General features: G+C 55.2%; 3 protein-coding genes and 1 long non-coding RNA gene across 4 annotated transcripts in view; 2 read left to right on the top strand and 2 right to left on the bottom strand.

Moving 5' to 3' along the window:
• The window catches only part of LOC147650263 (uncharacterized), a 241,358-nt gene that overhangs the window by 93,733 nt on the left and 120,355 nt on the right, over positions 1-27,270 (bottom strand). The gene's annotated exons all lie outside the window — the stretch shown is intronic.
• LOC147650267 (maestro heat-like repeat-containing protein family member 7) overlaps positions 1-27,270 on the bottom strand; it is a 285,583-nt gene that overhangs the window by 169,872 nt on the left and 88,441 nt on the right. The window lies entirely within an intron of this gene.
• Positions 1-27,270, top strand: part of LOC147650270 (maestro heat-like repeat-containing protein family member 7) — a 226,296-nt gene that overhangs the window by 153,845 nt on the left and 45,181 nt on the right. The window lies entirely within an intron of this gene.
• On the top strand, positions 608-1,809 carry LOC147650272 (uncharacterized). The gene is made up of 3 exons (XR_015277006.1): positions 608-688; positions 1,081-1,183; positions 1,448-1,809. It is a non-coding gene; the product is annotated as an uncharacterized LOC147650272 (long non-coding RNA).

Below are 27,270 nucleotides of genomic sequence, written 5' to 3'. Positions count from 1 at the left end.
GCTCGTGGAGCTCCTGGGGGAAAATGACAGCCATGTGCTTGGGATGAGCATCGCTCTCCTCAGCCGTTTGTTCCTGTACAATGGTGGCCCGATAACCATCCCCCTCGGCCTGCAGCTGGCTGAGGCGCTCCTGCCGCTCTTTGACAATGTAAGGCTCTGTGTCTCCAGCCATGGCTGCTGCCTGGGCACTGTGCCCTGGGCATTTGCAGGCCTGTGCCCAGGTGGGCCTGAAGCAGCTGATGCTGAGGTCTTTATTTCTTCCTTTCGTACAGGACGATAGCCAGGTGCAGCTGTGCTCCATGTTCATCTTTCGAGAGATGATGGATTTTCTACCAAAGGAGGGAAAAAAGGCCTTGAAGTCCCACGTGCAGCAGAGCCTGCTCCCACTCTCCTTGCACTGCCATGACGAGAACCAGCGCGTGGTTGATGTGAGGACTCGGCAGCTGCCGTGGCTCCCTGGCAGGGCGCTCGGCTGCCTCCTGCTCTGCTGCCTCGCAGGCTGCAGCTCCCTCCTGGTCTTGGCCCAGGGACGTGGGTCCTGTGCCCTGGGCTGTGGTGCCATCTCTGGGTCTCTGCTGCTCTCCAGGCCTCCCGGGAAACACTGCTCTGTTCCGCCCGATTCCTGAAGAGGAAGGATCTCCAGCAGATGCTGCGGGTGGATCAGACCTGGAGGTTCGGCGAGGGCCTGGTAAGGGCGGGCTGGAAGCCCCAGCCCCAGGCTGGAGAAGCTCAGTGTGTGCGGCTGGCAGCTGTGCCCTGCCCAGTGCCGCACCCAGGGCCGCCAGCCTGTGCCCCACACGCTGCTCCCTTCCCTGGGCCCCGCGGGCTCTACTCCAGCCCCCTGTGGCCCCGAGCCGTGTGCCCATGGAGCCCCGGCACCGCTGGTCTGTCGGGCAAAGCAGCAGCGCGGCTCCCCGGGCAGCAGCCGGCCCTCTGCCCCCTCCAGAGCCCGGCGCCAGCGGCTGCTGCCCGGTGCCTCAGGGCTGGGCGGGCACGGGAGGCCGGGGCTGGCCGCAGGCAGCAGTGCCCGGCCGAGGGGCAGAGCCCGCACCAACCCTTCCCTCCCGCCGCTCTCTGCAGCTGGCACAGGACAGGAGCCGAGCGGCTGAGCACCTGCACCGGGTCCTGCTGTACCTGGACAGCCCGCAGGAGTCCCTGCGAGCGGCGGCCATCAGGTTCATTGGTGAGCCACGAACCGGGCTGGGCTCCCTCCCTGCCCCGCCGCAGCTCGGCCCCAGCCCCGGCTGCTACCCCGGCCCTGGAGCCCCGGCTGCCCTCGGGGCTGCTGCTGCCGGCCTCTGGCAGCCGGGGCCCTTGGGCTGAGTCAGGATGCGGCAAGGGCCGGGGCTGAGCCCTGCCGGGGCAGGAGGCCGTGTGGCCCCAGGGCTGGCAGCGCCGCTGGCAGGGAGCTGTGCTGCTGGGACCCTGACAGGCTCTGTGTTCCCAGGGATGGCCGGGCAGCACCTCCGGGGGAACAAACGAGAGCTCCAGAGCATCTGTCAGAGTGAGTGAGGGCAGCGGGCTGCCAGCCCCGGCTGCCAAGGAGAGCTGCAATCCCTGCCCCGGCTGCCCAGGGCTCTGCTCCCTGTGCGGACCAGGCCTGGTGTGGCCAGGGCACACACAGAGATTTCAGGGGCACGAGTGCCAATAGTGTCCAGTGGCTTTGGGCTGATCCCTTTGGTCCCTGCTCCCTCCTGGCCATGGCCAGAGCCACCTGGGTTGGCCCTTGCACGGGGCTCTCCTCGGGTCCCTGCAGATGCAGATCTGACCATGGCTCTGTTCCTCTCTCTTGCAGCCCTTGATGAGAAGGCACAGGACATCAGCCCTGCCATCAGAATGCTGGCTCTGGAAACAGCCTTTGTCCTCCGGGCAGCTCAAGGCTCCATCTTGCAGAAGTGGCAAGATGGATTCCGCAGGGCACGCAAGAACCGCCCTTGTCTGTGGGCCCGTGGCTGGCTGTGCTGCTGGAGCTCTGAGGAGAGCTGAATTGAGTGGCTCTCTGTCTGCCGGGGCCATCTGAGCCAGGCAGGATTTTTCTTTAGGATTTTTTTTTATTCCTTCTTCGTTGTTCTTTATAGTATAGAAATATAGAATTAGAAATATATAGAATATAGGTATAGAATTATATATAGAAATATAGAATGTGTTCTCATACCCAGTGTCTCAGGTGCTTTCTCTGGTGCCCAGTGCGCAGGGCATAGGGGGAGAGGGGAAAAGGGTGCTTGTGCTCAGCAAGCTGCCCAGGCGTGCAGTGGGGAAGGGAAAATGGCCAGAAGGCCCTCGGCCTTTGGTGCTTCTGCTGAAGCCTTAACGCTGCCCACAGAGGAGCTGGGCAGGGGCTGGAGCTGTGGGGATCGCTGTGATTGTGGTGCCTGGAGATGGGCATGAGGCTTCTCCCAGCCAGGAAGCGCCGTCTGTGTCCTGCAGCCTGTGGGTTGCTGGCGGGATTGCTGAGGGCTCTGAGGCTCTCTCAATCCGGTTCCTCTGGAGCTCCATCGGGGCTGCGCCGCTGCCGGGCAGGTTGGCCGGGCTGGGGGAGACCAGAGGGGCTGGGGTGGAGGGAGGCCTGGAAGGAATGCGGTGCTGCAGAGGCCTTGATGGGACAAGGCAGTGGGAAGGCACAAGGGGCAGGTGTGAGGGAGGAGGTGGCAGGAGGCTCCAAGGGCACAGGAGGCCCCTGTGGGGCCGGGGTGGTGGAAGCCCTGAGGAATTGGGTGTCAGAGGCCACGAGCAGCCCCCAGGCAGTCACCTTGTTCCTGTCACCCGCTGCTCTGGTGCTTCCCCTGAGAGACTGCCATGCCTGCAGCAGAAGCCCTCGAGGCTGGGCCTCAGCAGCCCCAAGGTGCCCAGGCTGGGCTGGCTGGCGACAAGGAGGGCAAGGAGGCCCTGGCAGGGCACAGCCACTGGGTGCTGCCAGGGCAACGGGCAGAGGCAGGGCTGGCGGCCAGCCCGGGCCCCCGCGCCTGCCCAGGCCACGGTGCTGAGACCGAGGCTCCCCTGACACAGAGCTCTGTGTCTGCACAGCTTCTGCCTCCATGGGGAGGGTGGTGATGTCTCCTCGAGCAGCGCTGCTGAGTCGCTGCTGCTGAAGCGGCTCTGGACAGAGCAGAAACGGCACCAGAGCGTGCACAGGAACAGCCCTCAGGGCTGGGCTGGAGTGGCCAAGATGCCTCCTTCTCTTGCAGGAATAACAGAGATGGTGGACACAGTCCCTTCAGTATATATGTTCTATAGGCTGTAGTTAGGTTCTTTATTGCAATTGCTATAGAGGTCCTTTCATTGTAAATACATTTTATAGATTGTTGCTATGAAGATTCTTATAACATAAATACATTCTGTAGTTCATTGGTGGTGGTGGTGCTGTTGTGTAAATAAATTGTCCTTGTTTGTCACAGGCTGTCTGTCTTTGCATTTGCTTTGGGCACAGGCAGCACAGCTGTGGTTTCCCCTTGCCCTGGGTTCCTGAGGCTGGAGGTCCCTGGGGGTGCTGGCACAGCCACCCTGGGGCTGGGGTCCCCGTGCACAGGGGGGAACCACTGGTGGCGCTCCCGGCACTGGGCACCGCTCGTGTTCCTGGGCTGCTGCAGAGCGGTGTCCCCAAGAGCAAAGCTGTCACCAGCAGAGAGGGGGCTCTGACAGGAGCAGCCCCTGCAGCAATGCAAAGCAGGCAGGAAACCTCCTGCCACCCTTCCTGCTGCAGCCACAGGTTTGAGCTGTTCCTAAAGATCCTGTTGGGCTGTCTGAGACACTTGGGCCAAGGCATTGCTTCCAAGCTGGGCCACTTTGGCCGGGCTGGGTGGAGCCCCAGGGCAGGGGGCAGCGTGTGCAACGGCCCTTGGTGACACGGTGCAGCATGGTAACCGTGGAATGGAACGGGACAGGGTGTCCAAGGGCCCTTTGTGACATGGGGTGACATTAGTGTTGGTGGTGACACAGCCACACCACAGTGCCTGGTGCACGTGACAGGGCAGGACGGGACAGAGTGGTGCTGTGAGGAGCCCCCGCACGGCACACTCATTCCTTGCTGACCCAGAGCCTTTCTGAGGCGTTACTCCTGCAGGTCACCTCGAGGCCAGACCACAGCACTCGGTGACCTGCAGCCTTCCCGAGGCTTCACTTCTGGTGAGGTGAAGCACCACACTTCTCAGGTGTGCTCGAGCCCAGACCGTGGCATTTCCTCACCGCGGTCCTTGACGACGAGTCTCCTGTCCTTGTGGCACGAGCCCCTGAGACCCAAGTGCAGGACTGGCTGTCCTGCAGCCTTGCCAAGACTTCACTCCTGCAGGTGCCTTCCAGGCACAGCTGCAGGACTTGCCAACTCAGCCCTTTTCCGAGCCATCTCTGCAGCAATTAGCCATGAATCCAGGCAGTGATGTTGAGCAGAGACCTCCGAGTGTCCCCAAGATGACCTGGGTGAAGGAGGAGAAAGAAGGCCCTGGGACTGCCCCAGCACAGCAGCCTGGAGAGCTGGAGCAATTCCAGCCACCGCAGCAGGGTGAGCGGCAGACCTGGGCCTGCAGCCAGCTTGGCCTCGCCCCATCCCATCCCATCCCATCCCATCCCATCCCATCCCATCCCATCCCCCGGGGACACGTCCATGGACAGGACAGAAGTGGGGCTGGGGCAGACGCCCTGGAGCTGTACTCTGTGCCCTGGGGCCTCCTGGGGCTGTCCCTGCCTGGGGAGTGCAGGGCTGGGCTGTGTTCTCCGGCCTCTCCCGCAGCCCCTCAGCTCAAGCTGCGCTCGCTCTTTGCCAGGAGCAGCCATGGAGCGCACTCGAGAGCAGGAACGCAGCCGTGGCCTCTTCCGCACAACAGCGCAGGTACCTGCAGCCATCCCCTCTCCTGCTCAGCCCAGCACCACGCTTGGAGCACTCCATGCAATGTCCCTCATTTCTTGCCCTTCTGCTGCAGATGATTTGCAAATTCATGAAGAGAATTCGGGAGGAAGAGACCAGTGCCATGGGCACTGTGGTCAGAGCATACTCTCCCATCTTCAAAACCAAGGCCAGTGCTGCCCTGCTGGACATGCTTGTGGAGGAGGGTCCTTCCAGTCCAAAGCAAGTAAGCAGCCTGTGGCCTGGCTTCGATCCTCCCAGGAATTGCTTGGCCACGCCAGCTGCTCACTGTGAGCCTTTGAGGCCGTGGCAGTGCGGTGGGAAGGGAAGCACTTCTCTGGGAAGCTGGGCACATTACTCCTGCTGGCAGCTTTCCAAGTTTCCCTGTGCCTTCTCCAGGTGCTCCCCATGGTGAGGTTCATCTACCAGTGGCTCAAGGCTAATGAGTTTCCTGAGTACAATCTGTACAGGCCCCTTCTGGATATGACAGAGGCACAGCCTGCTGACGTGGTGATGGCTCTCCTGCGTGTGGCCCCATGGTGTGACAGGTACAGGGCCCACGTGCCCAGAGGGCTCAGGGCATCCCCCTGCACACCTGGCCCAGGTGTCTGACAAACAGAGGATTCCAGGGCCCTGTGGCTCCTCCCTTTGTCAGCCCTGGCACAGCAGCCCCCGAGCCTGCTGCCCTCAGGGGCCAGTCCCCACAGGGCTGGGCTGCCACAGAGGGGCAGTGGGCAGAGGCAGGGCTGGCAGCCAGCTCAGCTCCCTGCTGCTGCCCAGGCCATGGTGATGTGTCCCAGACCCCCCTGACACAGAACTCTGTCCCCACAGAGCTGCTACCACCATGTGGAAGAGCATCATGTGCTCGTGCAGGGCTGCAGAGCCGGCCATGCTGATACTTCTGGATGTGCTGGGCACCTGGCCAGAGCTCAGCATGTGCACCTCCGACGGGGACCACACGGCTGTCCTTGCCCTGGCTGTGAGTTTCTGCAGCTGACCTTTGCTCACCCCAAGGTCACCTCTCCCTCAGGTCTCCATCCTCCCTCCTCCCATGGCATCTCCCTGCCTCAGGCACTGGGCTCAAACCTGGCCTAGGAGCAGCTCCAGGGCCACCAGGCCGGCTGCTGTCCCTACATCTCCACTGGCCTCTCCCTGCCATGCTCGGGACCTGCCACATGGACACCTGGGCACTGAGCGCTGACTCGGGCTGCTCTGTCCTTCACAGGCAACTGTGGTGATATGGAAGATACTCCAGCTGCCCTGTGTCCCACATGCAGTGACAGTGTATTTCCCCCGCCTCTTGGTGCATCTGCTCTTGCAAGTGCTCTTCAGCACATTGGATCTGCCAGAGAAGGTCGATACCTTCTGGAAGAGATGCCAGCAGCAACACGGCCTTGCCATCAGCCCCAACAGGTGCTCCATGCCAGTCCTCCTGTCCCTGCCATGTCCCCAGGGCAGCAGCCCGTGCTCCCAGCATCACCTGGGCTTTGCTGTGCACACAGGTTTGCAGTGCAGACCCTGAAGGCCCTGCTCTGCCGACTGCACTATGAGGATGTGGTGGCGGCAGTGGAAGACGAGTGTGGCTGGGACACGCTGCTGTGTGCTGGCACGCACCACTGTGCTGTGGGTGTGCTGGCCAGGTGAGCTTCCCCCAAACAGCGTTTGTGCCCCGTGCCTGGGGTGCCCCACACAGTCCCCGTGGTCATGGGCCCCAGAGGGCCTTGTCACCAAGGGATGGCCAAGGACACTGCACAAGCCTGGGAGAGGAGGGTGCCCAAGGGCAGCTTGGCCCCCAAAGGACCCCAGGTCCCCTTGCAGGGTGGTGGAGAAGGGCCAAGCTCCTCCTGGGAGTCAGTCCATGGAGAGGTTTGTCCCGCTGGCTCAGGGTCTTGGTTCCTTTTTCCTCCCGTCAGAGCAATGCGTCACGTGTCCCTACCCTTGTGTTCTGCGATTGCATTCTACCTGCTCGGGCTGCTCAGCAAAGACACGGCACACGGGGATTTGGCCGCCATAGCGTTCCTTGTGGAGGTGAGCCTGAAGGGCAGCGCTGTCTCGCTGAGCTGTCTCCCAGCTCTCTGCCCTCTCGGTGCCGCAGCCGCCCGGGACGGTGCCCACGCCCTGTGCTGCTGCCTGGGCCCAGCCCTGTGCGCTGCTGCCCCATCACCAGCCTGTGCCCTTCAGATGTTGGAGTGCCTGGACTCGAGTGAATACCGTGACAGCGTCCTGGAGATCACATCAAACAAACTGCAGAGCGAGTGCAGGGAGAGGCGTCGCTTGGCACTCAGAGGCCTTGTGGTGCTCGGCAAGAATTCCTCCATGGTGAGAAGGGGGCAGCGGCTGCCGGCATGGGGCTGGGGAAGGCAGTGGCTTGCGCTTGGCTGGCCTTTGGCCACTGAGGCAGCTGCTGCCAGCTCTCCTGCCTCCTGCCTCTTGCCTCCTGCCCCAGGCCTTTGGCACAGGCCTTTGGCCTCTGGGCCCTGTGGCAGCAGGGTGGCATTTCACACACTTGTGTTCCACACAGGCCAAAAGAATGTGGGGCCTGCATGAAAGGCTCGTGGAGCTCCTGGGGGAAAATGACAGCCATGTGCTTGGGATGAGCATCGCTCTCCTCAGCCGTTTGTTCCTGTACAATGGTGGCCCGATAACCATCCCCCTCGGCCTGCAGCTGGCTGAGGCGCTCCTGCCGCTCTTTGACAATGTAAGGCTCTGTGTCTCCAGCCATGGCTGCTGCCTGGGCACTGTGCCCTGGGCATTTGCAGGCCTGTGCCCAGGTGGGCCTGAAGCAGCTGATGCTGAGGTCTTTATTTCTTCCTTTCGTACAGGACGATAGCCAGGTGCAGCTGTGCTCCATGTTCATCTTTCGAGAGATGATGGATTTTCTACCAAAGGAGGGAAAAAAGGCCTTGAAGTCCCACGTGCAGCAGAGCCTGCTCCCACTCTCCTTGCACTGCCATGACGAGAACCAGCGCGTGGTTGATGTGAGGACTCGGCAGCTGCCGTGGCTCCCTGGCAGGGCGCTCGGCTGCCTCCTGCTCTGCTGCCTTGCAGGCTGCAGCTCCCTCCTGGTCTTGGCCCAGGGACATGGGTCCTGTGCCCTGGGCTGTGGTGCCATCTCTGGGTTTCTGCTGCTCTCCAGGCCTCCCGGGAAACGCTGCTCTGTTCCGCCCGATTCCTGAAGAGGAAGGATCTCCAGCAGATGCTGCGGGTGGATCAGACCTGGAGGTTCGGCGAGGGCCTGGTAAGGGCGGGCTGGAAGCCCCAGCCCCAGGCTGGAGAAGCTCAGTGTGTGCGGCTGGCAGCTGTGCCCTGCCCAGTGCCGCACCCAGGGCCGCCAGCCTGTGCCCCACACGCTGCTCCCTTCCCTGGGCCCCGCGGGCTCTACTCCAGCCCCCTGTGGCCCCGAGCCGTGTGCCCATGGAGCCCCGGCACCGCTGGTCTGTCGGGCAAAGCAGCAGCGCGGCTCCCCGGGCAGCAGCCGGCCCTCTGCCCCCTCCAGAGCCCGGCGCCAGCGGCTGCTGCCCGGTGCCTCAGGGCTGGGCGGGCACGGGAGGCCGGGGCTGGCCGCAGGCAGCAGTGCCCGGCCGAGGGGCAGAGCCCGCACCAACCCTTCCCTCCCGCCGCTCTCTGCAGCTGGCACAGGACAGGAGCCGAGCGGCTGAGCACCTGCACCGGGTCCTGCTGTACCTGGACAGCCCACAGGAGTCCCTGCGAGCGGCGGCCATCAGGTTCATTGGTGAGCCACGAACCGGGCTGGGCTCCCTCCCTGCCCCGCCGCAGCTCGGCCCCAGCCCCGGCTGCTACCCCGGCCCTGGAGCCCCGGCTGCCCTCGGGGCTGCTGCTGCCGGCCTCTGGCAGCCGGGGCCCTTGGGCTGAGTCAGGATGCGGCAAGGGCCGGGGCTGAGCCCTGCCGGGGCAGGAGGCCGTGTGGCCCCAGGGCTGGCAGCGCCGCTGGCAGGGAGCTTTGCTGCTGGGACCCTGACAGGCTCTGTGTTCCCAGGGATGGCCGGGCAGCACCTCCGGGGGAACAAACGAGAGCTCCAGAGCATCTGTCAGGGTGAGTGAGGGCAGCGGGCTGCCAGCCCCGGCTGCCAAGGGGAGCTGCAATCCCTGCCCCGGCTGCCCAGGGCTCTGCTCCCTGTGCGGACCAGGCCTGGTGTGGCCAGGGCACACACAGAGATTTCAGGGGCACGAGTGCCAATAGTGTCCAGTGGCTTTGGGCTGATCCCTTTGGTCCCTGCTCCCTCCTGGCCATGGCCAGAGCCACCTGGGTTGGCCCTTGCACGGGGGTCTCCTTGGGTCCCTGCAGATCCAGATCTGACCATGGAGATCTGTTCCTCTCTCTTGCAGCCCTTGATGACAAGGCACAGGACATCAGCCCTGCCATCAGAAGGCTGGCTCTGGAAACAGCCTTTGTCCTCCGGGCAGCTCCAGGCTCCATCTTACAGAGGTGGCAAGATGGATTCCGCAGGGCACGCAAGAACCGCCCTTGTCTGTGGGCCCGTGGCTGGCTGTGCTGCTGGAGCTCTGAGGAGAGCTGAATTGAGAGGCTCTCTGTCTGCCGGGGCCATCTGAGCCAGGCAGGATTTTTCTTTAAGATGTTTTTTTTTTTCCTTCTTCTTTGTTCTTCTTTAATATAGAAATATAGAAATAGAAATATATAGAATAGATACAGAATTATATATAGAAATATAGAATGTGTTCTCATACCCAGTGTCTCAGGTGCTTTCTCTGGTGCCCAGTGTGCGCAGGGCATAGGGGGAGAGGGGAAAAGGGTGCTTGTGCTCAGCAAGCTGCCCAGGCGTGCAGTGGGGAAGGGAAAATGGCCAGAAGGCCCTCGGCCTTTGGTGCTTCTGCTGAAGCCTTAACGCTGCCCACAGAGGAGCTGGGCAGGGGCTGGAGCTGTGGGGATCGCTGTGATTGTGGTGCCTGGAGATGGGCACGAGGCTTCTCCCAGCCAGGAAGCGCCGTCTGTGTATTGCAGCCCGTGGGTTGCTGGCGGGATTGCTGAGGGCTCCGAGGCTCTCTCTATTCGGTTCCTCCGGAGCTCCCCAGAAGGGAGCCCTGGGGCCTCTGAGCCTGGGCTCAGGCTCCAGGAAGCCTTGGGGACAGTCTGGGCTGTGTGGGTACCCCAGGGTGCTGCAGGCTCAGCTTCAGCTGCAGGGTGCCAGCGTTGCACAGCTGCTGTGTCCCCATGGACAGGGTTTGCTTTGGAGCCTGTGCTTGTGGTGGCACAGGGAGCTCCGAACTGAGCTGGGCACGGACCCACAGCCCAGCCCTGCCATCCTTGCAGCTGCTTTGGGCTGGGGGCCGGAGCAAGGGGAGCCCTGGGATCTGCCCCTGACAGATCCCTTCAGACTGCACAAGGAAATGCTGGTGCTGGTGGCAACCCTGCCCAGGGCAGGCTTGATTCCTTTCATTTTATCCCTCAACACCAGAGTGCATTTAGTTCCTCTCCAGGGATAACACAAAATTCCCTGCTGGTGCCCATGAAGCTGCAGCCCCTCCCGGGCTCACCCCTGCCCCAGCTCTGGGGTCCTGAGCACAGAAGGAGCTGGAGCTGTTGGAGGCAAGGCAGTGGAGGCCCCAGAGATGCTGCAGGCTGGAGCCCCTCTGCTCTGAGGAAAGGCTGAGAGAGCTGGGGCTGCTCAGCCAGGAGGAGAGAAGACCTTGAGGAGGCTTCACTGCAGCCTCCCTGGCTGGGGGCTGGACATGGGGGTGTTCCTGAACACTCATGAATCTCAGCCCAGCCCTCTCCTCAAGCAGAAAATAGAAAGAAAAAAATATTAAATGGACAAAGAAAAGGGGGAAGTGTGTTTATTTGTGTATCAAGAACTTGGGGTGAAAAAATTAGCCAGGTGTCCTCAGATCCTTTGTGTGATGCAATGGATAGGTACAATAAATCCAGTGGAATCCCAGTGTTTCCTTGGCTGAGGACAGCCAGCTGCCCCTGTTGGGGACACCAGCCCAGGAGGCTCCAGGGCTTTCTGGGATTTGGGAGCATTTTTCCTCCAGCTTGTTTTCCTGCTGACAGGTGCACAGCTTCCAGGCCACTTCCACTCTCCCAGGCAAGGCATCAGAGGGGTTTAATGCAAGCTGTGGTAAAATGTCTCTGTCTTTACTCACAGCTATAAACTAACCAAGGAAAGCAGTACTCCTGGTAAAAATCACTGGATCACTTTGGACTTCAGGCTTTAATTTTTACCAAGCTTTGATTTTCATCAGGATTTAATTTTACTCAGATCATCTGACTTTCAGGACATACATTAATCTTTCATTTTCATCAGTGAAAAGCTGTCTGATTGGTAAAAACCCATTGGTGAAAGCTCAATGGGTTCTGGTTAGGGTGGTGGGCCTGAGCTTTGTGGGTGTCTCACTGCATTCCCTGGCTTGGACAAGCTGCTCTTGGTCCAAGTGTCCCGAGCCAGAAGCCTGATGAGGAGAAAGGCATATGGGAAAACAAGTTTCAATAAAACCTTTGAGCTCTTGTTATAAATGTTGGGAAGAGATGCTGACTATTCCTTGCTCACCAGGTAAAGCTAAGGAGTTTTTAAACATGGAGCTGAGAATAGCAGATTGGCTGGAGAAGAGGGTGATGCCCAGACGTGCACACTGCCCACCAAGGCAGGAGAGGACCGTGCCCTCACACCCCATGAGACAGCCCTGGTGGTTGTGCTGACCCTGTGCCAGGATTCCCTGGGGCTGCTCTGCCTGAGCCCCCCTCAGCCGGCTGTGCTTGTCCTGCCTCCCTCCTCCTGTGGTTGTGCTCCCAGAGGGGTGTTTGTGAGGGGCTGTTGGAAAAGCAGATTAATGAGCGAGACATTGAGAATTAAACCAATCCAAATCCACACAGTAAATAGGGCTGCTGTCAAGTGCTGTTCCCGAGAGAGATAATATCCCTTCCCCCTTAATTTCTTAGTAAATCCATTATGATTAATGTTATTACAGTGGGAACACTGTTATTATAAATACATGGGTGATGGCAGAGCTGCAGCATTAATAACACTGGGTATTACTTAAGTAATTAGCTGCTGTTTTTGGTAGGACTCTTACCCTGCTGCATTAAGCTGAGCCTTGCATTGCAGCCTTCTCTGGGCTGTCTCTGCTGCAAGGACACAAAGTGAGAAGCATCTCCTTCCTTCTGGCCAAAAGCCACCCCCCCCACCCCCCGTGGCACTGGCACTCAGCTGAGCTCCCAGTGGGTTGGTGGCACCTGTGGAAAGCCTGGGACACTGCTGATGGAGTCTTGTGGTGTTGGAGACTAGCAACAAGTGAAGGAGGGAATGGAAGCAGGACCTGGCACCTCCAGGTGAACCTCAGCCCTTGGGGACCAGGGGACATGAGAGGACACTGCAGCCCATGGGGACCTGACACCCTGAAAACTCAGCTTCTGAGCTTGCTAACATAGTTTTCTAAGGACTTTCCCAGGACAGTAACTGTAAACATAGATATGTGTACATTCTTTCTGTTACACGTCTTCTGATGGGCATTTCTCATGGCCAGTGCAGTGAGAAAGTGTTATCCTGAGCATCCAATCCCTGGCCATGGTAAGAAGCCAATAAATCCTGGGAGGAAAAATAAACTCTGCTCTTTCTTCACCACACCTCAACCTGTGTCCGCGTGATCTATTGATCTTCAGCGGTAACAGGGACCAGGGCCAGCTTGGCAATATTCTTGTCCCTCCTTGTGGCCTCACGGCGTCAGAGCTTCTCTGAAGGATTTTCCAACACCTTTTTTGCTGTATTTCATAGATCTGTGGAATCATTAAGGTTGGAAAAGTGCTCTATGATCATTGACTGCCAGCTGTTCTCCCAGCACTGCTAAACTAAACCATGTTCCCAAGTGCCACATCAACAGGGGTTTGAAATTCCTCCAGGGATGGAGGATCCACCACTGCCCTGGGCAGCTGTTCCAGTGTTTGACAGCCCTTTCCATGAAGAAATTTTCCCTAACATCCAACCTAAACTTCCTCTGGTGTAACTGGAGGCCCTACTCCTTTTGTCACTTGTTGGGAGAAAAGCCTGACTCCCACCTGGCTCCACTCTCCTGCAGGAATGGAATCAGCAGGAGCCCTCCTTAGCTGGGGGGTGGCTCTGCCTTTTGCTGCTCCTGCCTTAGCGCCCTGCCCCTGCTCCCCAGGGACCCCAGGTGCTGCAGAGGGCCCTTCCCCTCCTCCATCCCCATCCCCTGCTGCTCCTCACACAAGCAGGCTGCACAGCTCTTTTTCATCCCTTCAAATTAGCACCTACTTAAAATTCCAAAGCAAATACATTTTTAATTTCCTTAATTAAAATGATTTCCTCGTTAGAGCTGAATAATGGGATTTGAAGCACTGAAGTAATGGGGTGTGCCAGGCTGCATGGGAGCTGAGGCACTGGTGAGCACAGTGAGGTCTTGGGAGTGATGGGATCATGTCCCACCTTAGGGAGCCAGAATGAGCCAGAGCTCAGCATCCTTTGCACCTCTAGGGAGTAAAATTCAGCCAAGTGGCAGCTTAAAATGATATCCCAGCAGTCACTGGTTTTCCAAAGGTTGAGGGTGATGGATTGCTCCCACTGCCTCCCCTACAGCCCAAAATGACACCCAAAGGGCATGCTGAGGGGGCTGGCCCTTTCTCACTGTGGGGGGCTTTGGGGGGGATCAGGGTCTGGGGTGAATGTGGAGGAAAATCATACCAGGACCCCAGGATGAGATGGGGTGCCCTCCTCTCCGTGTGCTGCTTTACCCCAAGATGCCTGTGCCCAGAATAACTCTGGGGTTTGGCTTTGCAGGGGTTTCTCAGCCTGGAAGTTGTGTCGGTGGGATACCAGAGAGCCGTGTGCTGGGGCTCTGGTGAACATGTGACAGGGGAGGAAAAGGGAGAATACATGATGATAATGAGTTAAAATGCATTTAACGAGCTCCTGCTGCCCTTACACACCCCAGTGCTGGGGCTCATGGATGGGAGGTTCTGCAGCAAAGGGATGGATTAGTCCCACTTGGGTCTGACTGAAAGACTGCTCAAAGCACAGATTTCCAGCTCCAAACCTCCAAACCCTCTCTGCTGTTTCTGTCTGGATGCCTCCTTCCCCTTCCCAAACTCTCTCCTCTGATGTATTTGGGAGTTTTTCATGTATTTATTTAAATTAATAATAATTTACCCATTAAAATGCTGCAGATCAGTGGGTTCTTCCTGAAGGAGGAGTGTGTTTGGCTCCGGAGGGTTCATTAGCCGCATGTTGGGATTGGGGGGTGCTGTGCATGGAATGATTTATGCACATCCCTGCCACTCGAGCCAATCCAGCCTAGAATAATTCAAAACCAATTCCATAAATCACTTATTAGTTATTACTGAAATATTTATGCAGCAGAGGTGTCTTCCTGTGAATTGTTGGGGTTTTTTGCCAGCTTTTTCTTCACGGACAAAAAAAAATGTTGACTCTTGGTGCATCTTGAGTGCAAGAAGATCCAAAGTTTTGGAGTTGCCTTGCTCTGCCTGGCTGGGGTTTGAGCAGAGCCTCTCACTACAGCCCCAAGCCTGACCACAGTGTGTGTGCCTGCTCTGTGAGTAACGAGCAGGTATCCTAATTAATCCTCATTTCCAGCAGCAGCCCGAAGGAGCTGCACGATGAGCATGGTGCTGTTTGATGCAGATGAACTGTGCTTTGGTGGGAATTCAATTACCCAGCTTTTCCTTGCTGAACATCATGCATTTGGACGATACAGTAGTTCCGGTGTTAATGAGATGCATTTTCACTGCTCTGAAGTCTGTATTTCTCCCTGTACTTAGTGCACAGCATCCACATTAATTACAGCTCCAGTGGAGAAAAACCCGCAGAGTTACTACCTGCATTTTCCTCCTGGTAATAGCAGTTTCCTTACATGGCCAGGAACATTATGGATTCACTCCTCAGCCACATTTTATACCAAACAACTTGATTGTGATAGCAGGGAGAGAACAACTCTGCTTCCCTTCAGCTGCTCAGGCTGTGCTGTAAAAGGGTCATTTTCGGGGGTGGGGGATGAATCAGATGCATTCAAGTCAGAACATCCTCGGAATAAAAGCATTTCTGGAAGTTGTTTAAAGAGGGTTTTGTGAGACATGTGGAACTCACTGCCAAATTAAACCAGCAGCTGATGGGCCCACACAAAACGGAGGATCCCCTGGGATGGGGGGCTGCAGCCATCATGGGAAACCACAGGTATTTTATTCCAAGGAACAAACACATTTGTGCTTTGATTTCTTTTTTGGTTTTGAGAGTTTTCAAACTCCCAAGCCTGGCAGCATGGAGTTTCCCTGAGATTTCTCCAGCAGGAGTTGTGCATTAGGGGATATCCCACTGTTGGCTCCAAACCATCACATTTTGGCCACAGATGTTGTTGTCACCATCCCTGGAAGTGTTCAAAAGCCAAGTATTCGTGGCACGTGGCAATACAGTTTAGTGGGAATGCTGGTGTTTGGTTAAAAATTGGACTTGATGATCTTAGAGGGCTTTTCCAACCTTAATGATCCTGTGATTTCATGGAAAGCTGAGCAGTTTTAAATTGTGTAAAACAGGAATTCCCAGGGAATAGCACTGCAGAGACATTTAATAAAAAAGTGAGCAGAAGTGTTGTAGCACATTGTATAAATCACTCTTTGACCTTCATTGAACACCACTGCCTCCTCACCTGTTAATAGCTGGAAATCCCTTGTAGCCTCTACTGCATCTTGGCAATTGGCATGGAAACAATTAACAGTTATTAACAGTTATTTCTCTTAATCATTCATGTCTTTATTCAGGTATTTACACATCTCTCTTTGTTTAAATCTCCCCTCCCTCTCAGGAGTTGAAAGTGCCTGAATAGCAGGTGTGGTTAAAAATATAATGAGGTGCACAAAGTCTTGGCTTCCCTGAGGAGCAGCTGTGCAGGAGGAGGGGAGAACACTGGGATCTGGGGCTGTTGTGGTGGCCATGGATGGCAGAGGGGCTTTAGGAAAAGGATTTTCACTGGGGAGAGAAATCCTCAGTCTCTGTGTCCAGCTCAGTGTATCTGGCGAAAAAGCAATGAGAAGGATCTTACCCCATTTTTTCTTTTCTAATTCCTTTGAAAATTAACATTTCTGTTTTTCCAAATAGGCCTCTTTATTTTTATGTTTTCTCCCCCCTTTTTGATACTGGTGTTTAAAATAAAACCAGGAGCTCACCCTCTCACGCTCATGGTGTGGTTCCCTGTTTGCTGGCAGCTCCCAGCAAGATTTTCAGGGGAAACCACCTTTTTCTGAAGCTCTGAGCCCTTCTGGTGTGGTGGAGGCTTTCAAAGACAATGGAGGAGTCAAGACGTGAAAAGTCGGAATCCTTCTGAAAACCAGAGCTGTGTTTGAGCCACCTGAGCCCTGCTGCTGCTGTGCTCTTTCAGAGGTTGCAGAGCTTGTGAACAACACTTTTTGCAGCCCCAAGTACTTCCAAGTTGAAAACTAACCAGAGGATTTAAAAGAAGAGAGAATCCCTGTCCTTTTGGTACCTTCCTGGCTGTAAATGCACCTGAACTGTGTTTTTATGGTGTCACCAGCAGCAGCAACAGCTGCAAATGGGGGGAATCGTGAAGCGCAAAGTCTCTGGAAATCCTGTGGCTCCAGGAGCTTCCCCAGATGTGGAGACAGGATAAATCCAGGGTGCCTTGCACTAGATGGAGCTCCAGGACAGCTGGCTCTCCTCAGTGCCCAGCTCCTGCTCCTGCCCAGCACTGGACACAGGGAGCTGCTGGACGTGACCTGCACATCAGTGACCACCCTGCCCATCCCAGCAAAACCCTCAGGATGCCTTTAGCTGATGTTGTTTGGTGCCTCCAGGCTGGCTTGGCTGCCTGCAAAACAAAACAAAAAAAGTCTCAAAAATGTGAAATACCAACTCCTCTTTTCCTCTTCCATCCCTTTGGTCAGCCCCATGCTTGAGGCAGGAGCATCCCATCCCATCCTCCTGGGAATGAGGACAGAGAAGTGCTAGCAGACCTTGCCCTCAGCTCTCCTGCTGCTGGCTGAATCTGGAGACATTTACTTGAGGGTAGAGACTTCTCTGCTTCTTTAAATAAAATTTGCTGGCAAATTCTTGTGGCTCAAATTTCCCTTAAATCTGGCTTAGAAGACGCCTATGGAGGTTTAATTGGAGCTAAGAGGAAGGGCTGGGTTTGGTAATTAGGGGAGAATGAATGAAAATTCAAAATTTAAAATGCAGCAGGTGAATGGTTGTGGTGGAGCTTTTCAATACTTCTGAAGTTCTTGGGCTCTCAGTGAGATCCTGCTCTCCAGGCAGGAGTGGTTTACTACAAATTCCACTTATAAATGGTACTAAAGCCTCTGTTAAGACTCCAGAATATTGACTGTGATTATTTTTGTAGCTCTTCTGAGTACAGTGCTACTGAAGGGCTCTAGAAATGGAAGCATGATATATTAGGGAAAGGTGTTGCGCTGTACAGAGGCTGCCCAGATATCTGCTGCTGGAATGGGGAATCTCTCTGGTTTAAGGAGATACTGTCTGGTATTCAGTATGGCCCCTCAGCAGGAGAGCAGGGCTGGATAAAGCAGCTTTTGTTCTCTAATTGATCAGAGACTCCCCATGGGAATTCCACAGGGAATTGTGTCTCAACCAAAGCTCTGCTTCCAGGGAAGGCTCCAAGCCCAGCTCTGGGTTATTTTTTAGATGAAACTTTGCTGATTTTGTGGCTGTTTTTGTGGGCCACTGAAAACTTTCATGGGAACTATGCCCTGGCTGAGGATGGGGGAGGAGGGAGCTGCTCTTTGGGGTGAGGGCTGGTCACCCCTGGAGCTGGCTCTGAGCAGGGGATGGTCCCTCCGGGTGATCTCCCTTTGGCTGCTGGGGAGCAAGAGACAGAGGGGTTTTTGAATTTGGACCAAAAGCTGAGTGCCTGGGCTGGGACTTTGGCTGAGGTCCTGCTGCTCAGATCCCATCCTGCTGCAGGTGGAGGTAGGGATGAGGGAGGGCTGGAGCACCTCTGATGTGTAGAGACAGACCTGGAGAGCTGGGGAGGTTCAGCCTGGAGAAGAGAAGGTTTTGGGGAGTCCTCAGAGCCACTTCCCATGCCTGAAGTGGCCTATGAAACAGAGGAAGAGAGGCTTTTCATATGGGCAGACAGTGTCAGGACAAGGGGAATGGTTCTAAACTGAAGGAGGACAAACTTGGATTGGATAATGGCAAAGAAATCTTTTACTCTGGGTGGGCAGGCCCTGGCACAGGGTGCCCAGAGCAGCTGGGGCTGCCCCTGGATCCCTGGAAGTGTCCAAGGCCAGTCTGGACAGGGCTTGGAGCAGCTGGGACAGTGGAAGGTGTCCCTGCCATGGCAGGGGTGGGACTGGGTGACCTTTAAGGTCCCTCCCAACCCAAACCAGTCTGAGATTCCAAGAGCAGTTTCTTAATTGTGAGCACATCTGCCTTTATTGAGCTTTTGCTGGGAATTAAGTGTGAAGCTTGGCTCTGTGTCCTAAATCATCCCAGGCTTCTCTAATCCCTCCCACCTTTCTCCCTCCAGATTTAGGTCTTCAGGGTCTGTTACAAAGAGCCCCCAGCTGTCTGCCCTGCCTGAGCTTTTCTGTTCATTCTCCTGCCCTCAGCTGGGAGGAGACAGCACCTTGCAAATGCCAGATGCCCAGGATTGTGCCCTTGTGCTTTCCCACAAGCACTAAAATCTCATAAGCAACCTGCTCAGACAGGATTGCCAGCCCTGCCTCACTCACCAGAGGGGAATGGAGATTTGCATCTATTTCAGAGAGGCAGCCATGATTTTGATTCTTTTTGTGAGATTAATTGAACCATGACGAGTTTTCTGCTTCACCAGCTCCAGAGCTGTGGCTGCAGGAATTCTTCCTCCTCACCTTCTTGGAAGCAGATGGTGATTCATTCCATAGTCATGTTGGGATAATGTGTGTTTCTTTGTGTTTGGATGGTCAATAGGGAGCACTCCATCTCCACGGGATTTTAAATATCTTGGAGGACCCAAAAGCACAGAGCTGCACTTGGGGACTTTGTGTAGATTTGTGATCCTTTTTAGAGGAGCTGAGGCCATATACTAGTGACTGAAATTCAGGGGGCCATAAAGAGCATATTTCCATCTGTGGCAGCTCTGACTTGGCTTGACTGTTGTTCCTGTTACTTAGAGGGAATATGGACACTTTGGGTTATTTAAACAGTCTGGAAGCTCCAAGATGGGATGGAGGAAGGAGTTCTGATAATGGAATAAACTGCCCAGAGCTTGGAAAGCAGCTGAATGTCCTCTGGAAGAAAAATAAACAGTTATTTTTAGGCTTTTCTAGTGGTTTATTTATGGAGGGAGCTCCTGCACTCTGGAGTGGGGCTTGGTTGGTGGGAAGAGCATCTCTGCCTTCATGGGAAAGTCATGTGCCATGTTTTAATGATTTTTGGTGGCGGCTGTGGGTGAAAGTCAGGTTTTCCATAGTTCAGAGCTGGAAATCTGTTTTGTGTAGTCCCAGAGATGGGAAAGAGATGGAAATCATGGGGTGGGTCTAAGATAAGCCCAGCTTTAGCACTTCCTGCTCCTCAGCAAGGTCAGCTCTCCAGTTTGGGTTTTCCAGGAGTCAAATCATACATATGAATTACTTCTTGTACAAAGTTTTCGATTGTCAACAGAGTGATTTGTGAATAAATGTTTTCATTACTTGGCTGGCTCCATGGATGGATGAATAATATCCGTCAAATAAATTATTCATCCCTTTCTCTCCTTGCCATCATCAGATAAATTCCTTGTGATTTATATTTGTTCCTTATTCATCTGGCTACGAGGAGCAGACATATTAAAGATGGGTTAGGAGCTAAATCTGCTTTATGGAACCCAAGAAGGGAGCTCTGGTTGCTGTTGTTGGGGTCTGTATCCACACAAACCTCATCCCATGGAGTGCCAGTGCCCTCTGCATGCTTGGGGTGGCTCCATGGGGAGTCCCCAAGTGCTGAGCTGAGGGCAGAGCCCTCATTCCTGACAGAATCTGTGTTTAACAGAGGGGAGGGGGGTTTTGGCCAGTCTTCAGGGCAGTTTTTGCAGCATTTTACACAGCACAGAGGCTGCAGACCTTCCATCCTTTCCCAGGCTCCCACTTTGCACCTTCCTCAGACTGCTTTTACCCCTGACAAAGCCACACCAGCCTCCTGCAGAGCACTCCAGCAGGGATGGGAGAAGATTTTCCACCGGTGCCAGAAGGGGAGTGGAGGGGAAAGGAATTAGTTTGGCTCCTCTACAGAAAGAAGCAAAGAAAAGCATCACACAGAAGCTGACTGAAGGGACAGAGATCAGCTGCTCCTGCTCAGAAGTGACCTGATTTATTAATCTGATTTTCAAGTGTTTCACTTGAAACTGTTGATTGTGCTTTTTTTGGTTTTTTTTTTTTTAAACTGGTGTTATTCCAGTTCTGAAAAATGCATCTATGCTTATTTTCCTTTCAAATCACTGGGGAAAGCATCTTTCAATTCCCAAAAAAACCCCAAAAAAGACACAATATTCTTCAAACCATTTTCCTTCTCAAACAGTTCAGGCAGACACAAACCACAGAAGGTTTCACCTTTAAATAGTAAAAGTTGGAAATGGAAAAGGAAAAGTTACCTGGATGTAAAAAGCAGAGGTAAAGAACAGATCTTATTTGGAGCTTTAACTCGAGGATGCTGTGTCAGACCTGGCTGATCCCTGTGAGGATCCCTTTCCTGGAACACCAGGAAAGCTTTGATTTTTCATTCCCAGTATCAAATCCAAACACAAGCACTGGGATTCAGCTGAAGAGAAGGAATGACAATGGAGGGAAAAGCCCTGTGGCTCAGGGGATGAGGAAGGAGCATCCTCTGCAGGGAGGGAGGAGGAAGGAAAGTGGCTCAGGGGTTTCTCCCAGTGCTCCCCAGCCCTTGCTGGTGTTCTCAGTGTGTTGTGCTGCAGAAATGAGCCCAGAGATGCTCTGGAACGATCCCATCCCTCCCAGAACACCTCACAGCGATGCCCCACACACATTTTGTGTCTGTTATGTGCAGGATCCACTTAAATGATCCACTCAGCTGCTCCAATCCGTGTGTTCCCTAAAGAAAGCAAATCCCAAAGAAAGAGAATACAGCACCAAGGAGGGACCTTCCTGCCTGAAGGACGTATTGGAGTATAATTTGTGGAGTGATTGATGTATTTTATTTTTAATAATATTTTCCCCCTCTTGTCAGCTTTCTCGTTCAGGGGACACATCAATCTTGGAGCCCTTTCCAATTGAGAGCTGTATTTCAGCAGGAATGGTTTGCCTTGCCCACCTGGCTGGGAGGGGGAAGGGGAAGGAGCAGGGTTTGCTCTGCTTGTTTTGTTTGGCTTTGGCCTTGGAATTCAGGGTGCCAGGGAATGCAGGAGTTCTCACTCAGCCTGGTGGGGATCCTGATGGCTGATCCACTAAAACTTGGTGCTGGAGAGGCTGTGAGAGACTTTGGCACAAAACTGAGCCTATTTCAGTGTCCTTTTTAAAGCTCAGCAGGTTTTGGGAGGAATCATGGGGGACAAGAGTGTCCTGAGCCTCAGTCAGATCAACCCTTGCTTGGACATCCTCAGGTTGGCTTTTATTCTTTTATTGTTTTTCTGCATTTTTCCCCTCTATCCATAGCAAAGAAAGCTCTTTGACAGCAAGAACTTGGAGTTCTGTGTAGGATGGAGGGGTGAGGAGTGTCCCAGTGGCTGCTGTGTGTCCAGGAGTGCCCATCTCACCAGCTGCAGTCATGGCAGGCCTGGCTGTGAGTGGCTGGACTTGGGGTTCTCTTTGTGCCGCCTCCCTGCTGCCCCAGATCCATTTGACAGCTGGGATTTGCTGGAGTTGAGGCACATCCCTGCTCTTCCCAGAGGCCACAGGAGCAGAGGTGTGTTGGGAGGGAGGGAAAGCACAGGTGAAACCAACACTGGTTGTGTTTGAGGTACCTGACGTGAGCACCCCTTCACAGAATCCCAGGATCACTGAGGCTGGAAAAGATCCCCAAGGTCACTGAGCCCAACCTGTGCCCAATGCCCACCTTGTCCCCAGCCCAGAGCTCTGAGTGCCACATCCAGACCTTCCTTGGACACCTCCAGGGATGGGGACTCCACCACTGCACTGGGCAGCCCCTGCCAGTGCCTGACAATGAAGAAATCAATTTCTTCCATGAAGAAATCCTTCCAGATCTCCCCCCTGAGCCTCCCCTGGCCCAGCCTGAGGCCGTTCCCTCTCCTCCTGTCGCTGTTCCCTGGGAGCAGAGCCCGACCTCCCCGGCTGTCCCCTCCTGGCAGGGATTGTGCAGAGCCAGAAGGGCCCCCTGAGCCTCCTTTGCTCCAGGCTGAGTCCCTTTCCAGCTCCCTCAGCCCCTCCTGGGGCTCCAGACCCTTCCCCAGCTCCATTCCCACCTCTGGACATTCCAGCCCCTCGGTGCCTTTCTCGTGAGGGGCCCAGAACTGGGCCCAGCTCTGGGGGTGCCCCAGCAGTGCCAGCACAGGGGACAATCACTGTCCTGCTGCTCCTGCTCACTCTGTTTCGGATACAAGCCAGGATTGTTCTCCTTGCCCACCTGGGCTCGTGTCCAGCAGCCCAGGTCCCTTCCCAGCCACTGTGCAGGGGTGGTGGCCGAGGAGCAGGGACCCTTCCTGCTGTCCCTGTCAGCGATCCCACGCGGCAGAGCCGGGCAGACACCAGTGCCACGGAGCTGTGGTGGCTCCAGGAGCTCTGCTGTGTGCCCTGGAGCCGGGCACAGCCTGGGGACACGTGCAGGGCAGCACAGCTGGTGCTGCCTCCAGAGGTGCTGCTGCCTCCTGGCTCTGCTGGGCTCCATCACATCCCGGCTGGATCCTTGGGATGGGCTCAGCACACAGAGCTGGGGCTGGGATGGCAGCTGGGAGCCTGAATCCTGTTAGATCCACAAAGAAAAGGTGAGGAGGTGTGTCCCAGCCCTGCATAACCAGGGAGGCTTTTCCTGCAGGTCCTGCAGCACTGCAGGTTAAACTCACCCTGCTCAGAACCTGCCTGTGCACAGGAATGTGTACAGTAATTGCCATTGCTGTAACAAATCAACTTGTTCTGCAGAGCTGAATTGTTATTATTGTTGTCGTTGTTGTTTTTGGGTGAGGGGTTTTTGTTTGGTTGGGTTTTTTTTAGGTGGGGAATATCGAGTTCTCATCATTTTCAGTGTTTGTCCAAAACCATGGAAAATTCCATCCTCCCATGAAGTTGTGAGAGCACAGCACTCTGGCTTGTCCAGTATTTCCTAGAGCTGTCCTGGATTTTAGCAGGAGAGCTGCATCCTGCAGGCATTCCCTGCACTGAGCACATCCATTGTGATACCCTTGGGATATGTGATACACCCATTGTGTGGCCCTTGGGATACAGAGGTGGCACTGGGAAAATCACCATCTGCTCAGGGCTGCCTGCAGCCTTAGCCTGTGGCAGGGGTTTACTGGGATACATTTGATGCAAATCCCACTGCTCACCTCAAGTTAAGCAGCAGGCAGTTGCACTGCTGCATCTCCTGCACGTGTTTCAATGAGTCCTGTGGATGCAGGCTGGGAAGTGGGAGGATGGAGACTGCTAGGGCAGGTGTTCCATGTGTCCCTGCTGATGGAGAGGTGCAGATCTCTCTCCCCCAGAGAGCTGTGAGAGGGGCAGGGGTTGGTGTCTCTGGCAGAAGCAGGATTTTCCAGCCTGTTGCTTCCAGAGTCTCTTCACCTGCGAGTGCTTTGCAGGAATGTCACATCCCCTGTGTCAGAGCAAAGGGCATGATTGATATATTCCCTCTCCTGAAAGGGCAGCTGGTGTCTGGATGGGCTGGCTGGCCCTGGAAAGGTGACCTGGGGGCACTCAGACCTCCTGCTGCTGGCCCAGGCTGTAGGACTTGCCTTTGCACAGCTCTGGGTATGTGTGCAGGTCCTTAAACCAACAGATTGTTATTCCACCAGTCCTGTCCCCTCTCAGCAGCTCCCAGCCATCCCTTGGTGCCCTCCTGGCACGGAATTCCCCAGGGCAGCATGGATCTGGGGACAGCATGGATCTGGGGACAGTGTGGATCTGGGGACAGCATGGATCTGGGGACAGTGTGGATCTGGGGACAGCATGGATCTGGGGACAGCGTGGATCTGGGGGCAGCGTGGATCTGGGGACAGCGTGGATTTGGGGGCTGGCACCTCTCCCCATGGGGCTGGGGGGTGGCTGGGCAGCCCATGGAGATGTTTCTCATTGAGGTTTGCAAGGCACAGGGCAGAGCTGCTGGGGTCACCTGCCCAGGGCTGCTTGCTCTGCCTCTGGATTACAAGATTTATTTATTTTTTCCCCCAGGAAAGTGGCAGAGGCTGGACAGGCTGGTGGGGATGCTGAGGCAGCTTTCCCTCAGTCAGACCCCAGGGCTGCTCCTGGAAAAACATAATTTTCTTTTGGCTCCAAAGGGCTCTTCCCAAACAGAGCCCCACGGGGGCAGGGTCACTTTTACCAGGAATGCTTTGTCATTTTTCTTTTGCTAACAAGAGCTCCAGGAAGATTCTGCTGAGACTCCCCCTTCATGTGCAGCCCAGGTGTTTCCAGCTCAGCTGCTGGAGCTTCCAGTACCAGTTTCTCTAACACTTATTTCACCCAGAATATTCTGTAACTCGCTTAAAATGAAAAATGTAGGAGTTGGGTAAAACAAATTGTATTTAATATCAACTTAATTAGCCCAATGATATTGCACAGATGGCATTCTGGATTTTCATGTTTTATTCAAGAAACCTTTTGGGTTTGGGATAATATATCTGAAACTGGGACAGAATTCAACAGCCTCACCTTGGCATTTAAACCAAGTCTGCTGCAGAGCTCGGGAGGGCTGGGCTGGGCTCTCTGGTTTTGGGGTTCTGGTCTTGGGTGGGCAAGAGTAAATGTGGAGATTTCCAGCTGGACTCACAGGCAGGAATAAAGCTGGATGATGGAAGACAGCCTAATAGACAGCAAATGATAAACAGGCTTTGAAAGGGGAAAGAAAGGTGAAAAGCTGTGTTTCTTGGAGACCAGGCAGGAGCTCTGGGAGTTTCTGTGGGCAGAGCAACTGCTTGGGCCAGGAGAAATGAAGAGAAGGATCCAGGGAGAGCTCAGAGCCCCTTCCAGTGCTTAAAGGGGCTCCAGGAGAGCTGGTGAGGGACTGGGGACAAGGGATGGAGGGACAGGACACAGGGAATGGCTCCCAGTGCCAGAGAGTGGGTTGGATGGGGTATTGGGCAGGAATTGTTCCTTGGCAGGGTGGGCAGGCCCTGGCACAGGGTGCCCAGAGCAGCTGGGGCTGCCCCTGGATCCCTGGAAGTGTCCAAGGCCAGGCTGGACGGGGCTTGGAGCAGCCTGGGACAGTGGAAGGTGTCCCTGCCATGGCTGGGGGAGGAACAATACGAACTTTAAGGTCCCTTCCACCCCAAACATTTCTGTGATAATTTTTCCTCTTCAGCCCCAGTTATTGTCAGTGTTGTTTTTTTAAGTGAAGACCAAGTGGACCAATTTCCAGAGCTCTGTTCCTTTCCTTCTCTGTGATGTCCCTAAAAAGTGATGCCTTAGAGGCTCCCAGTGGTCCTGAGCTCTGAGAGAAAATCTTGTCTCCCTTTTTTTCTGAGGACACACCATGAGCCCCAGCCCTGGCCCTGCCTCTCAGCTGCCCTCTGTTCTCTGAGCCTCCTTCATCCACTGCTGACTGTCCTTGAAGAGCTCCTCAGGAGCAGCAGTTTTCCTTTGGAGCCCAGGCTGAGGCTCCTGGGAGCATCACAGCGGGATCACACGGTGTGCAATTCCCAAATTCCCTGTGTAGCCCTTGCCTGGGGCAGAGGAGCTGCGTGGCTGTGTCAGGCTGTGTCAGGCTGTGTCCCACCTCCCTGTCCCAGCTTCACTGAGCAGTTTCCTGCCTCAGAACATTCCGGTCCCCTTTTCTTGGTGACCCTGCTCTGCTCCCAGCCTTAGCAGCCAGCCCAGTTTCAGGGCCAGTAGCAGACTTTTCCAAAATCCTTCTGCTTTATTGAGCCAGCACCCCCAGGGTCCCCAGGGAAGGGCTGTGCCCAGGAATTCTGCTTCCACTTCAGTGTTTTGTCCTTGTGTGACCTTCTGGACCCTGGTGAGGCCTGATCTGAAGCTCCTGGATGAAGGAGGTGTCCATCCCCAGTGCGAGGGTCTCCAGTGCTAATCCCTGGCAGAAGCAGGGTTGGCTGCCAAAATTTTCTCTTCAGTGTCAGAGTGTGCTTCTGTTTTGCAAAGGAGTGAAATTTCCACGTGGGCAAAGTCCTGGGCTGATTTGGGTCCAGGACAAATCCCATTTGGACCATCCCACGTGAGCAGGTGAAGCTCCCTCAGTTCCCAGCAGGCTGTGTCCTGGAGGACAGGAGAGCTGCTGGGTGGCCAGGCTTTGAGGAGTGCTGGCCAGGAGGTGTGGGGAGACAATCCTGATGCACAGGACGTGCTCCAGGAAGAGCCCTGCGGCTGAAGGGGTCAGTAAGAGACAGCCAAGGCAGCTGGAGGGAGAATCAAACTGTGCTGCTCCCCCAGGGAAAGCACTTCACTCACGGCCAGGAGGGCTGGCAAACACAGGCTGGGCTTGGGGTCTCCTGCAGCTGGGAAAAACCTTTCCTTGGAGCAGGCAGACTCCAGCCCTGCTCACCTGTGGCTCGGAGCTGGGAGGTTGTGATGTGCTGCTGGTGCTGGGAATCAGCTGGGAAGAGTGGGGCACCCTGCACCTCAGCAGATGTGACCAGAGGTGCCCAAACCCTTCACTGGTGTCCTCCTGTGTGCCTGAGGAGCGCTTGACAGACCTCAGCTTAGCCAGAAGTGGCTCATGGCCCTGCTGGGATGGATCTCTAAAGTTTACATAGGTGACAGGGGGTTCAGTATTTCCAGGGCCCTCTAGGCAGTACTGAATGTGACAAGCTAAAACTCCATTTTCATGCCTCAGTTACTCCACTTGTACCCTTTCTCTCATCATTCCTGGTTGTTTTGAAGACTCCCTTGTTCTGTTTTTAGCTGTGGATCTTTTTCCAGAGACAGGAACAGGGAGAAAATGTGTGGGATTTTTGGTGGTGGTAGATTTTTTAGCCTTTTGTAATAGAAATACACTTGTCTGACTCTGCACATGGTCATTTACCTGGGCAGGGATGGCACCAGCCCCCAGAGAGCCCATTTGTGCTGGTGTTGCTCTGCAGCCCCTGATTCCTGGTGGGATCTGTTCAGCCAGAGCACTTCAGCACGTCCTGTTCCACCTGGGGACACCTCTCCGTGTCAGTGCTGTGAGGAGGAGGAGGAGGAGGAGGAGGAGGAGGCTGCAAGGAGCAGAAGAGCAGCTGTGACCTGCAGGGAGGCACAGGGTGAGGGGCAGGAACACAGATGGATACTCCAAGGCCCAGGAAAAGGGGATGTGCTGGTGCTGGAAGAGAAGGGAGCAGTTTGGGTGAACCCAGACAAGATCCTGCAGCCTCTGGCCCTGGCT

The sequence above is a fragment of the Cyanistes caeruleus genome, chromosome 16, assembly GCF_971803275.1.
Source record: "Cyanistes caeruleus chromosome 16, bCyaCae1.hap1.1, whole genome shotgun sequence".
NCBI lineage: Eukaryota > Metazoa > Chordata > Aves > Passeriformes > Paridae > Cyanistes > Cyanistes caeruleus.
Note: the sequence above shows the minus strand (reverse complement) of the source record. Positions and strands in the feature narration are given on the sequence as shown.